The sequence below is a fragment of the Alexandromys fortis genome, unplaced genomic scaffold, assembly GCF_014885135.2.
Source record: "Alexandromys fortis isolate MF-2015 unplaced genomic scaffold, M_Fortis_MF-2015_v1.1 scaffold_150, whole genome shotgun sequence".
In the NCBI taxonomy this organism is placed as follows: Eukaryota; Metazoa; Chordata; class Mammalia; order Rodentia; family Cricetidae; genus Alexandromys; species Alexandromys fortis.
In genome coordinates, this window is record NW_026068027.1 from 1,856,913 (window position 1) to 1,868,055 (window position 11,143).

Sequence of the window (11,143 nt, forward strand, 5' to 3'; positions counted from 1 at the left end):
ATGTCTCATGTCACAGAACCCTAAGTCATTTAAATGCCATATTCTACAGTTCTTTGAAGTGATTGATGATTGCTTATCTATGCAGAAAGCAATTTATATGTATTTAAAGAACCAGATTAGTCTAACTATAAGTATGGTAAACATAGATGACTATTGACCTATAATTCTTAATACCTATATAACTTAAAGACTAAGGCTTCATATCAGAATATTAAACAATCTTTTAAAAAACTGTATAGCAAATGAGGACAATGACATCAAAATGTAAATAATGTATAAGTATCTTGATCAGAGGTAGAAATGTCTAGTGGTGCTCTAGAGATGAATACTTTGCATTGGTATGGATTTGGTTTATTGATACAAATTTGGAGATCAATTTTGTCATATGTATATTTCTGCCCTTGATTAAGGCATTGTGTTTGTGCAGCTCATTGAAAATGTAATGTATAATTAAGAAACATAGGTTAATAGAGAGTCATCTATAATAGTCAAGTTTGCAGTCATGTTAGTTAGGTTTTCCAGAGGTACAGAGATGTATTTCAGATGGATCTATAGTCTTCATATCTTTCAAAGACTACAGAATATAGCGTTTAAAATGTTTTAATAACTCAGGACTTTTCATGACAATGAGACATATCAGCTCCTGGCAGCACCAATATACTTCAAAAGAATGATGGGCATTGAAGAGGCTCCTTATGGAGTTTGTTAGCCATTTGAGCAAGAAACTGCTTTTGCCTGGACTGCTTAATGTTATGCTGTATGAACTAGACATACAGGACCCACAGAATAATGACTGCTGAAGCTGCCTAATGAAGGTTGAGACAGTACTTTGGGGTCCCTGCTTCATGAAAGAGTCTGCCAGACATTCTGCAGGACACAACATAATAATATACAATATCTAGAATTTCTGTGTATTTTTAATCTTTATGTGGCTTTATTTTAACTTTCATTTTTTTATTTTTATTTTTTAATTTTGGCTTTTCGCGACCAGGTTTCTCTGTGTATCTTTGTTCTGGAACTCACTCTGTAAACCAGGCTGTCCTTGAACTCATAGAGATCCACCTGCATCTGCCTCCCAAGTGCTGGAATTAAAGGTGTGTGCCACCATACCTTGAACTCATAGAAGGCTGCCTACCTCTGTCTTCTAAGTGTTGGGATTAAAGGTGTGTGACACCACACCCAGCTACTCTCTTTCTTTAAGGACTGTATCCTTTTTTCTTTTTCTCCCAAGCCTACATGTATTTTTAAATGCACTGTAAACCATTTAGAGGTTTTCTTCATCTGAATCTATCTTTACTGTATATCTCTCTTTTTCTGATCACTGAGTCTTTAATTTGCCAAGCAATATGGATAGGATTAAAGTTGTGGCCTTGATGAATGGATGCAGCCAATTTCTTAGCTTTCTGAGATTCTAGCCTCATAGGCCAGGGCCATGTTTATTACCACAGCTCTATAGCATTTCAAGGTCCCTGCCACTACCAAAAAGCCCACGGTCAGCTTTTCATCAACACCATTTAAGGGTTTTGTGGCAGGACCTCTTATAAGAGCTGCAAGGTTTTGCAGCTAAAGCTGAGTCATGAAGCCGCTCTTAAATGAGAGTGCTTGCCTCTAGTAAGCAGAGCCCACCTGAGAAAATGCTACTATTAAGAAGCCGTGTTTAAGTCTATTCTTTTTTATCTAGAATAACTTCCCAAGCTCTCTCAGGCTTTTAAGTAGATTTGGTCAGCCCCACGTTGGCACACCATTGACAATCACTTATTTTACTTAAACATTTTTATTTATTTAGAACAATGACTACAGTTTCCTGCTCCCTCTTCTCCTGCTTCCTATCTACCTTCTCCCCTTCCAACCCTCCTTCATCTCCATTCAGAAAGGGGCAGTCCTCCCAAGGGCTTGAACACAGCCTGGCACATCAAGCTGAGGCAGGACTGAACTCTTCCGCTTGCATCAAGGCTGGGTGAGATAACCCAGCATGGGGAACAGGCTCCCAAAACTGGCAGACATGTTTAAAGGAATTTCTTGGCTAGATAAAAGCAAATATCTGAAAATCTTCAGAATCCAGGGTGTATGATCCCACAATTCTCTGTGCCCTTTTAAATCGCTGTCCTTAAACCTCATCTCTTAGTCTACATCTATGTTCAGACACATTCCTGCCTTGAGAATAGAATCCAATGAATGCAAATGATATCACCTTTCACTAGGTGAAGATGTGGAAAGCAATATGAAATTTCCAACTCTATTAGGAAACAGCACTCCATGAAGGCTGCTTCCTCTGTGTTAGATAGCCTCAGAGTACAATAGACCTCTGCTTCCCCTGAGACTCTAACTAAGCTTCCATCCACGTTATTTCATCAGGGGAATAGGGAAGAGCACACAACAACCAAAATTCTACACATCCTATACTGTTTGTGACACGCTTCAGGAGGGAGAAGCAGAGACCATGAGTTTTCTACACCCGAACTCCTGGAGACTTTAAAGTTAATCTGTATTGAATAGAAAGCATCATCTTGTATGTGACTAACAGAAAGGAAGCACATTTTAAAACAACTGATACTTTTTTCCATAGAAATGATTTTATTTTAGCCTCACACAATCCTTTTCCAGTCCTGGGACATGATGTCGAAAAGTAAGAAAACCTGATTTAAAGAAATGACACATCGAAAGTCATGACTAGTTGGCAACTATCTAAGCCCCGGTGGCTTTGTTTACTGTGACTTGCTGTCTCCAAGGACGACAGAGGCACTTGATTAAATAGCAGATGCCATTGTTTAGTAAAATGCACTGACTTCACACCACGCTTGTGAGTCTTTATTTCCACAAGGTTCATCTCATACACGTCGCAATAAATTCCTTTGCCTTAAGAAGGAAGTTGTTTTAAAGAATTTTTCCTCTTGACTGGTCATCTGATCTTAGTAGGACCACATAGCACTTGGGAAGAAATATTCAGGCCAATAAGCCAGTGCCAGAGGCCAGAATGGAAAGAATTTCCACAGCCACCATGGTTTTGCCTTTGGAGCTCAGGTAAGTGGGTATGGAAGGAATCCACACAACGCAGAAAACCAGCACGCTGAACGTGATTGTTTTTGCTTCATTGAAGCTGTCTGGTAGCCTCCTTGCCAGAAAAGCAATAATCAAGCTCAGAACTGCAAGAAAACCCAGGTACCCCAGGACACAATAGAAGGCAAGGGTGGAGCCCTCATTACACCACAGGCTGATTTGCTCAAACTCTGACTGCATGTCAATGTCAGGGATAGGAGTATATGTCCCAAGCCAGACCACACAGATGCACACTTGGATGAGGGACCACTGATGACTAGAGCATTTGAGAGTCGGGTCACCATCCATGTTCGCCATGAACTCCCTGATTTGATGGCTTTGAAGGCCATAACCACAATGAAGGTTTTTTTTTTTTTTTTTTTTTTTTTTTTTGCTAAGGTAGCAGAGACAGCAACAGAAAAAGCAACCCCAAAAATTGTTTGTCTCAGGACACAGGTGACTGTCCTAGGTTGACCAATGAATATCAACGAGAAAAAGAAACAGAGCATTAGAGAAACAAGCAGAATATAGCTGAGATTTCGGTTATTTGTTCTGACAATGGGTGTGTCCCGATAGTGGATAAATAATCCTAAAATCAGAGCTAAGAAGACAAATAAACTTATGGCCGCAGAGACCAAAACAGCTCCCAGAGTATCTTCATGGGACAGATATGTCATAATTTTAGGAAGACACTGATTTCTCTGTTTATTTGGATCCTGATCTTCTGGACACTTGATGCATTGATCCATACCTGGAAGGGAAAACAGACTGATGTTGACATTCCGTCAATCACTTTCCAAATGTCTGATGGGAAGTATACCTTGGGCAGAACCATTGTTGAATTCTGAAGGGAGTGTGCTATGGAATAACCTTTTTGTAGACTGTGAAGATGTGTCTTTGCCAGGCTGCCTTCTCATTGGTTTAATAAAAACCTAAATGACTATTTGCTGGGCAGGAGGTATTGGCAAGACAGCTAGAGACAGAAGATGCTGCAAAGAAAAAGGGTGGAGTTGCCAGATAGACAGAGAGGAATCAGCATGGGAAGTACAGAATGAAGGTAACTGAGCCATATAAAAGAACATAGACTAAAAAAATGTGGGTCAATGTAAGTTATAAGAACTAGTTAGGAACAAGACTAAACTATCAGCCAAGTTTTTATAATTAATAAGTCTCCATGTGGTTAATTTGGAGCTGGAAGACAGGGCAGAAAAATCTGACTACATACATGTATGTATCATTATTTTAGAAACAATGCTGAAGGCAATACATTGTAGAGGTGAATATTTTTACTTACAATAAAAAATGCTTGTTTTGGTGAGTTCCTTAAAATACTTCTTTGAATTATAATTAAAACTTGATTAAAGTGTAAGTTGATTACACTTAATTGCCAATGCATATCTATTACATACATTTATGTTATTTGAGTTTTCTGTAATTTTATCAAAACATTTAGTAATTTTCTTCTCATGGCAACTTTTTAAAGAAAAAGATACAGGTAGAGGTAAGTCTGAATATTTAAAACTAATGCAGTGAAATGGGAAGTCTTATTCTTAAGCTTAGACATCATTCACTCTGAAGGACACTTGCATGGGGCCTCTCTTTAGTCAGAAAAACAATTCAGCAAGACACAATATCACACATCTATAATTCTAGCACTCAGGAAACAGAAACAGGACTGCACCCCAGGCTGATCTACATCGCACATGCCACGCCAGATAGAGCTTCCCAGTGAGGCCTTATCTCAAAAGGAAAGGAGAGAAGGAAAGAAAGAAAACAATTGCATGTTCAACTGTGAGTTTATATGTCACAAACAGTCTTAAAACACCAGTGAAATATTGATCATTCTATACTGTTAATTTTTCTTCCAAAGAGTGGTTCAAACCAGTTCTTTTCAGTGGTATACATAGGTTGTTTTCAAGGATAATGATTTATTTATGGTTATTGTCAAAAGTTGATATGCTTGGGTATCAGTTTTGCTCACCCTCCCTTTTGATTTTGAAGAGTAAATCCTTTAACATAAGCAGCTAGATAGTGGTGGTTTGAATAAAAAGGGTACACAGGAAATAATACTGGTTGAACTACTTCCAGAGCATAGATGCAATGTTTTAAAGGTCCTGTCAAGAAGTATTAGCAGCCACTGAACAGCTGATGGGCCATAGAGCCCGTACCGAATCCATTGTTAAAGGTGTATGGAGAGCCCTCGGGGAATTTAGTCCAGTAATGAAACATAAAGATAACTGGATGACCTGTGGGTGCAGCTTTATATAGATCACATGCCTAGCATATGTAAGGCTTCGGGTTCAAAACCCACCACAAAAATGTGCTCCATGCACAAGGATGAAAGGAATATTTTCCTCAACATTGTTTAGAATCACAGGACCTAATCACCCAATTAAACTCCTGATTTGCAGTAAACATAAATTTGTACATTTGCAAACTTTTTTGAATTAAAGTTTTCAGATATAGCACAAAAGTTATTGTTCCAGACTATGAAAAGCATAACTAGTGAGGTACAAGGATAATGTTATACTTGGTAGATGTTAGACTATGGAGGAAAAACGATTCAGTCACATAGACCTGGAAACATCAAGTCTTCTATTGATGTCTCGGAAAACACTTACATGGGGTAGAGAGGAAAAGGCCACCACAAGCATATTACGTAGAACCACAAGCACTTAAAATTATAGTGTCTCTAGAAAGGATGAAGGTGGATATATTTTCTTGCTGTTTATCTATTAAAGTCAAATGTATTACTTTTCTAAGAGAATGGTGATATTTGATATTGATGAGAATGCAGAGCACGGGCTTGTTGGTGCTCATCTGTAATCCCAGCACTCAGGAAGCAGTCAGTCTGGCCGTTGGTGACTCTGCCACAAAAAAAGCAAAGAGCCTTATTTTAAAGATTCTTTGCATAGGTAAAGATTTCATTCAGGAGAGTAAAATGGGAATGGCTACGAGCCTGCTTGGAAATATGTATCAGGTGTGAATTTCAGGTACCAAAAACTGGCAGGGAGCATTGTTAATGTGCTCTGGAGAGGATTTGCAATTAGAATCATTTAGAATCATTTAGAGGAAGAAGTGGCTACAGCTGGATGGTCAGTGCGGTGGGAGGAGCATACCCACACTTGAGCATCCTCTGAGGTCACTCGGTGCTTGATTCTACAGTGGTCTCAGGCTAGCTTACAGAACCAGGAAATACATTTACAAGGAGAACTCCCAGAAGAATCAAAGTAGTTTGAAAGAAGAGTATAAAATCACAAAGCAAATATTTATTTGGTCATTAAATGAGTATTTATGGAGTTTCTACTATTAACCAAAGAAGTGTCTCAAACAATGATCACGGGTCCCAGGAAAGGAGCAGTGTGTCTGTATCAATGTGACTCTGCTACAATGTTCCTAGCAGTACCTCTGATTTGACAAGGACACATTTTGTTTCAGCTGTCTATAGGTTGTATCTGAAGCTCAATTTCCTCATTCAAATGTTGGTTATTATTAGTCATATTTTGTAAGCATGAAATAAGGTCATGCTTTTATAATGTTTGTCATAATTTAGGGTGTTTAGGGAATGCTAACTTTACCCATTACTACTGCTATGGCAGTAACAGAACCACCAGTGAAAAGCAAGCGTGGAAAGAAAAGGATCTGAACTCAGTACAGATGTGCTGAAGACAAAGCTGGGCCAGATGCAGGAGCATACTCCTGTAGTCATCCAGGAGGCTGAGGCAGGAGGATCACTAGAGCCCAGGGTTTTGAGACCAATCTGGGCAGCGTAACAAGGCTCAATTTCAAAATAGAACAAACAAAAAGCAACAGTAAAAATTGGAGTGAAATGAAGTTTAGTTTTTGTTGTTTTATTTTGTTTTCTTCAAGAAAGGGTTTCTTGAAGGCTGGCCTTGAACTCACAGATTCGCTTGCCTCTGACTCTCAAGTGCTAGGATTAAGTGCGTGGGCCACCACTACCTCACAGGAACTTTTTTTTTTAAAGTGTTGAAGTTAGTTATATAAATATAAATGATCTCAGGCATTGTATACTCAGCCCTGTCTCACTATGCATTCTTCCATATTCAAATCATTTCCAGAAATACCTGTCTCATTTGCCATCTCTCCATCTGGGCAAGGCAGGTAATCAAAACAACAAACGGCTTTCCTTCAATAGGCGTTTTTCTGAATCCCAGTAGGCAACTTGGAGTGCAGACAGCAAAAGGAGCCTGTATAGGAGATATGAGAGGAGGGAAGCAAGACAAGAGGCAGAATCCAGGTCAGCATCCACAGGGCAGATTTCAGCAGGACTCCCGTGCTAACAGCAGGAACTGCCACACTTTTAGAGAGTTTGACGCTTAAAAATATTTTTCTTTTGGCATCATATGAACTCTTACTTTATTTTATTTCATTCACCTATTATTTTTTTACTATAAAAAACAACTTTTATATTTCAATATATTTTGATCATACCCTCCCCAATCTGATCATCTCTTCCTCCCTACCCATCCAACATTAAGTTCTTTCTCAAAAAATAAACCAAAATCCCAATACAACAACAACCCCCCCAAACCTAGCAAATAAAATACAACAGCACCAAAAAAGAAAGCAAAACCCACCAAATTGTAAACAAATAAAAGCAAATAAAACAAAAACAAAACCTGAGTTCCCTTCTTTGCTGGTCAACTCCTCCTGACATGAGAGCTGCCCTGGAATGGTTGATATACCCAGTGTCGTTCCATTAGAGAAAACTGATCCCAGAAGACCACAACATCCCCATCACTATGCATCATGACCATTTTCGTCACCTCACCGAGATGCTCAGGGTGAATGGTGCCAACAACAAGGGAAATGATGTGCACAGAGCTTTTTAAATTCACCTATTTCCAGAGGCTGTTTTTGTCCCCAGATCATCACCTTATTTCTTTCACCCAAGTTAGTCACTTCCACCTAAGCATTGGCCTCTGTATGATCCATCTAGAGTTGTTCCTTCTTACCAGGAAGGCCAGGCGTCTATTAGATCTTTACAAGGCAATCTAAAGAATTAAACCAAAATGAATCAGTAATTCTTACAATGATTTGATGTGGGATTTCGCCTCTGTATGCTGTGAATACCATTAGTTAATAAAGAAACTGTCTTGGGTCTGAGCAGGGAATATAGGCAGGTGAGAAACACTAAGCTGAATATGGGAAGAAGGAAGGTGGAGTCAGGAAGAAGTCATGTAGCCCCACTAGAGCCAGATGGAACTTTAACTGGTAAGCCACAGCCACGTGGTGATACACAGATTACTAGAAATGGGTTAAATTTATATGTAAGAGTTAGCCAATAAGAGCTAGAGATAATGGGCCAAACAATGATTTAATTAATATGGTTTCTGTGTGATTATTTCAGGGCTGAGCAGCCAGGAACCAACAAGAAGCCTCCTTACAACAAGTTGGCACACCTACGTGGCCAACTAAATCCATTTAAAAACCCAAGAGAGCTTAAAGTGAAATTCTAGACACAAAAATACAGAGTTTAACGCAGCTTCTTGCCGTTTGCTGGTAGCATGCTACAGCTCCTTTAAGAGAGGTTTTCCTGACTCAGTGGTAGCAGAAAAAAAAAAGCTGTGTAACTTTGAAATGCCAGCTTTCTGGACCGTGCTGCCAGTGCAACCTCTGGCTCTTTCAGGAGGCCAAGCATTTAAATGGGGTTTGTGAGCAACATGCTACGACTTGCTTAATGGCAACATAGACTGGCAGTGTGCCTAAAAATGGGGTAATGTGCATGACTCTCAGAGGCAATGAACAGCTCCACCATGCTGGACTGGGTGGGACAAGCAGGAAGTGCCATATATACCCTAGCAATGCCTCAGCTTAGATTCTTAAGAAGTGCTTCTGGTCAGAAAATAATTACAAATATGCAATAAAGACAAATCCAGATGGAAAAGACCTCTAAATGGGTCAAGGGTTTATTAAATCATTACAAGGCAATCTAAAGAATTAATCTAAAAGGAACCAGTAATTCTTACAGTGATTCTACAGCCAGGAAGTTCAGACATTTGGCATTGGGAAGGACAAAGTGTGGTGCCTCTCGGCCTAAAGACATTCAGTGGCTCCCATTTGCCCTGTTCTCTGAGAAATTCCACTCTGAGGAATAGTGCATGGTGCCAACTCCAAAGATACTCACTTCACTATAGTATTTACCCCAAGTTATCAGTTCATCATTTAGGGAAAAGTGCTGAGCACTATGAGCTTCAAAGACGATCTTGCCAGTGCTCACTTGAGCTTTGGTACTGTTCTGCAGAGACTGGTAATTCAAGATGTCAAGCGTGGCTGTTGAACATTTCTTATTTCCATTCTCCTCGTCAGTGTTTCTTCCAGGTTGGCCCCTTTTTAAGAATGGGTGGAGCTAAAAGAGAAAAATAACTTGAGCTATAAGTCATAGAAATGCAAATAAACCTGGTTACCCTCTCCTTCTCTAATAATATGTTCCAGTGGCTTTCAATATCACTCCATATATCAAATGTTTACCATACATGCCAGAAGTGGGTCTGTATGCTTTGTCTATATTAACACAGTTATGTGCTATTGACTAACACTATGGCCACTTTACAAATTTGAAAACTAAACTTTTCTAAACCACACAGCTAGTCAGTGATGAAATGAGATACTGGGGACCCAGTTATAATTTTTAAGAAAAAAACAAAAGCAATTTGAATGAGATGTCTTAAACTCTTTGCAAAATAGCATTTTAAGAAAAATACCTTTTTTCTTTCACAAATATAAAATACTTAAGAAGGAGTTGCAATAAAATAGAACTTTTAGTTTTTTAAAAATAAAAGTTGTAGTTAAGGAGGGAGATGAAAGCAGAACACATGTGATATAAAAATAGAAAGAATAATGGGGTGTATGGGATAACTAGGGAGCTATAAGGAGAGATGGGAGTAAGAGAAAATAGAAAGTGGGTGTCCAAAGTGGTTGCACAAGTTTGCATTCCCACCAGCAATGGATGAGTGTACCCCTTACTCCACAACCTCTCCAGCGAAGGCTATCATTGGTATTTTTGATTTTAGCCATTGTGCAACCACTTTGGAAATCAGTGTGGCGATTTCTCAGGAAATTCGGGATCAACCTACCCCAAGATCCAGTAATACCACTTTTGGGAATATACCCAAGAGATGCCCTATCATATGACAAAAGCATTTGTTCAACTATGTTCATAGCAGTATTATTTGTAATAGCCAGAACCTGGAAACAACCTAGATGCCCTTCAATGGAAGAATGGATGAAGAAAGTGTGGAATATATACATATTAGAGTACTACTCAGCGGTTAAAAAAAATGACATCTTGAATTTTGCATGCAAATGGATGGAAATAGAAAACACTATCCTGAGTGAGGTATCCCAGTCCCAAAAAGATAAACATGGGATGTTCTCACTCATAATTGGTTTCTAGCCATAAATAAAGGACATTGAGCATATAATTTGTGATCCTAGAGAAGCTAAATAAGAAGGTGAACCCAAAGAAAAACATATAGTCATCTGCCGGGATATGGGAAGTAGACAAGATTACAGGGCAAAACCTGGGAACTTGGGGATGAGGTGGCATGGGGCTAAGGGGAGGTGGGGTGAGGAACGTGAGAAGGGGAGAATGGGGGGAGCTTGGGGTAATGGGATGGTTGGAATAAAGGAAGGGTGGACACGGGAGCAGAGAAATATATATCCTAATTAAGGGAGCCATCTTAGGGTTGGCAAGAGACTGGACTCTAGAGGGGCTCGAAGGTGTCCAGGGAAATGTCCCCAACGAGTACCTTGAGTAACTGAGGAGAGAGAACCTGAAATGACCCTATCCTATAGCCATACTGATGAATATCTTGCATATTACCATAGAACCTTCATCTGGCGATGGATCGAGATAGAGACAAGAGACCCAAATTGGAGCAATGGACTGAGCTCTTAAGATCCAAATGAGGAGCAGAAGGAGGGAGAACATGAGCAAGGAAGTCAGGTCCACGAGGGGTGCACCCACCCACTGTGACAGTGGAACTGATCTATTGGGAGCTCACCAAGGCCAGCGGGACTGGGACTGAATAAGCATGGGATGAAACCGGATTCTCTGAACGTGGCGGACAATGAAGGCTGATGA

General features: G+C 39.6%; 1 pseudogene; it reads right to left on the reverse strand.

The window, feature by feature from the left end:
• Positions 1–2,828: 2,828 nt before the first annotated feature.
• Positions 2,829–11,143, reverse strand: part of LOC126514842 (vomeronasal type-2 receptor 26-like) — a 33,395-nt pseudogene continuing 25,080 nt past the window's right edge.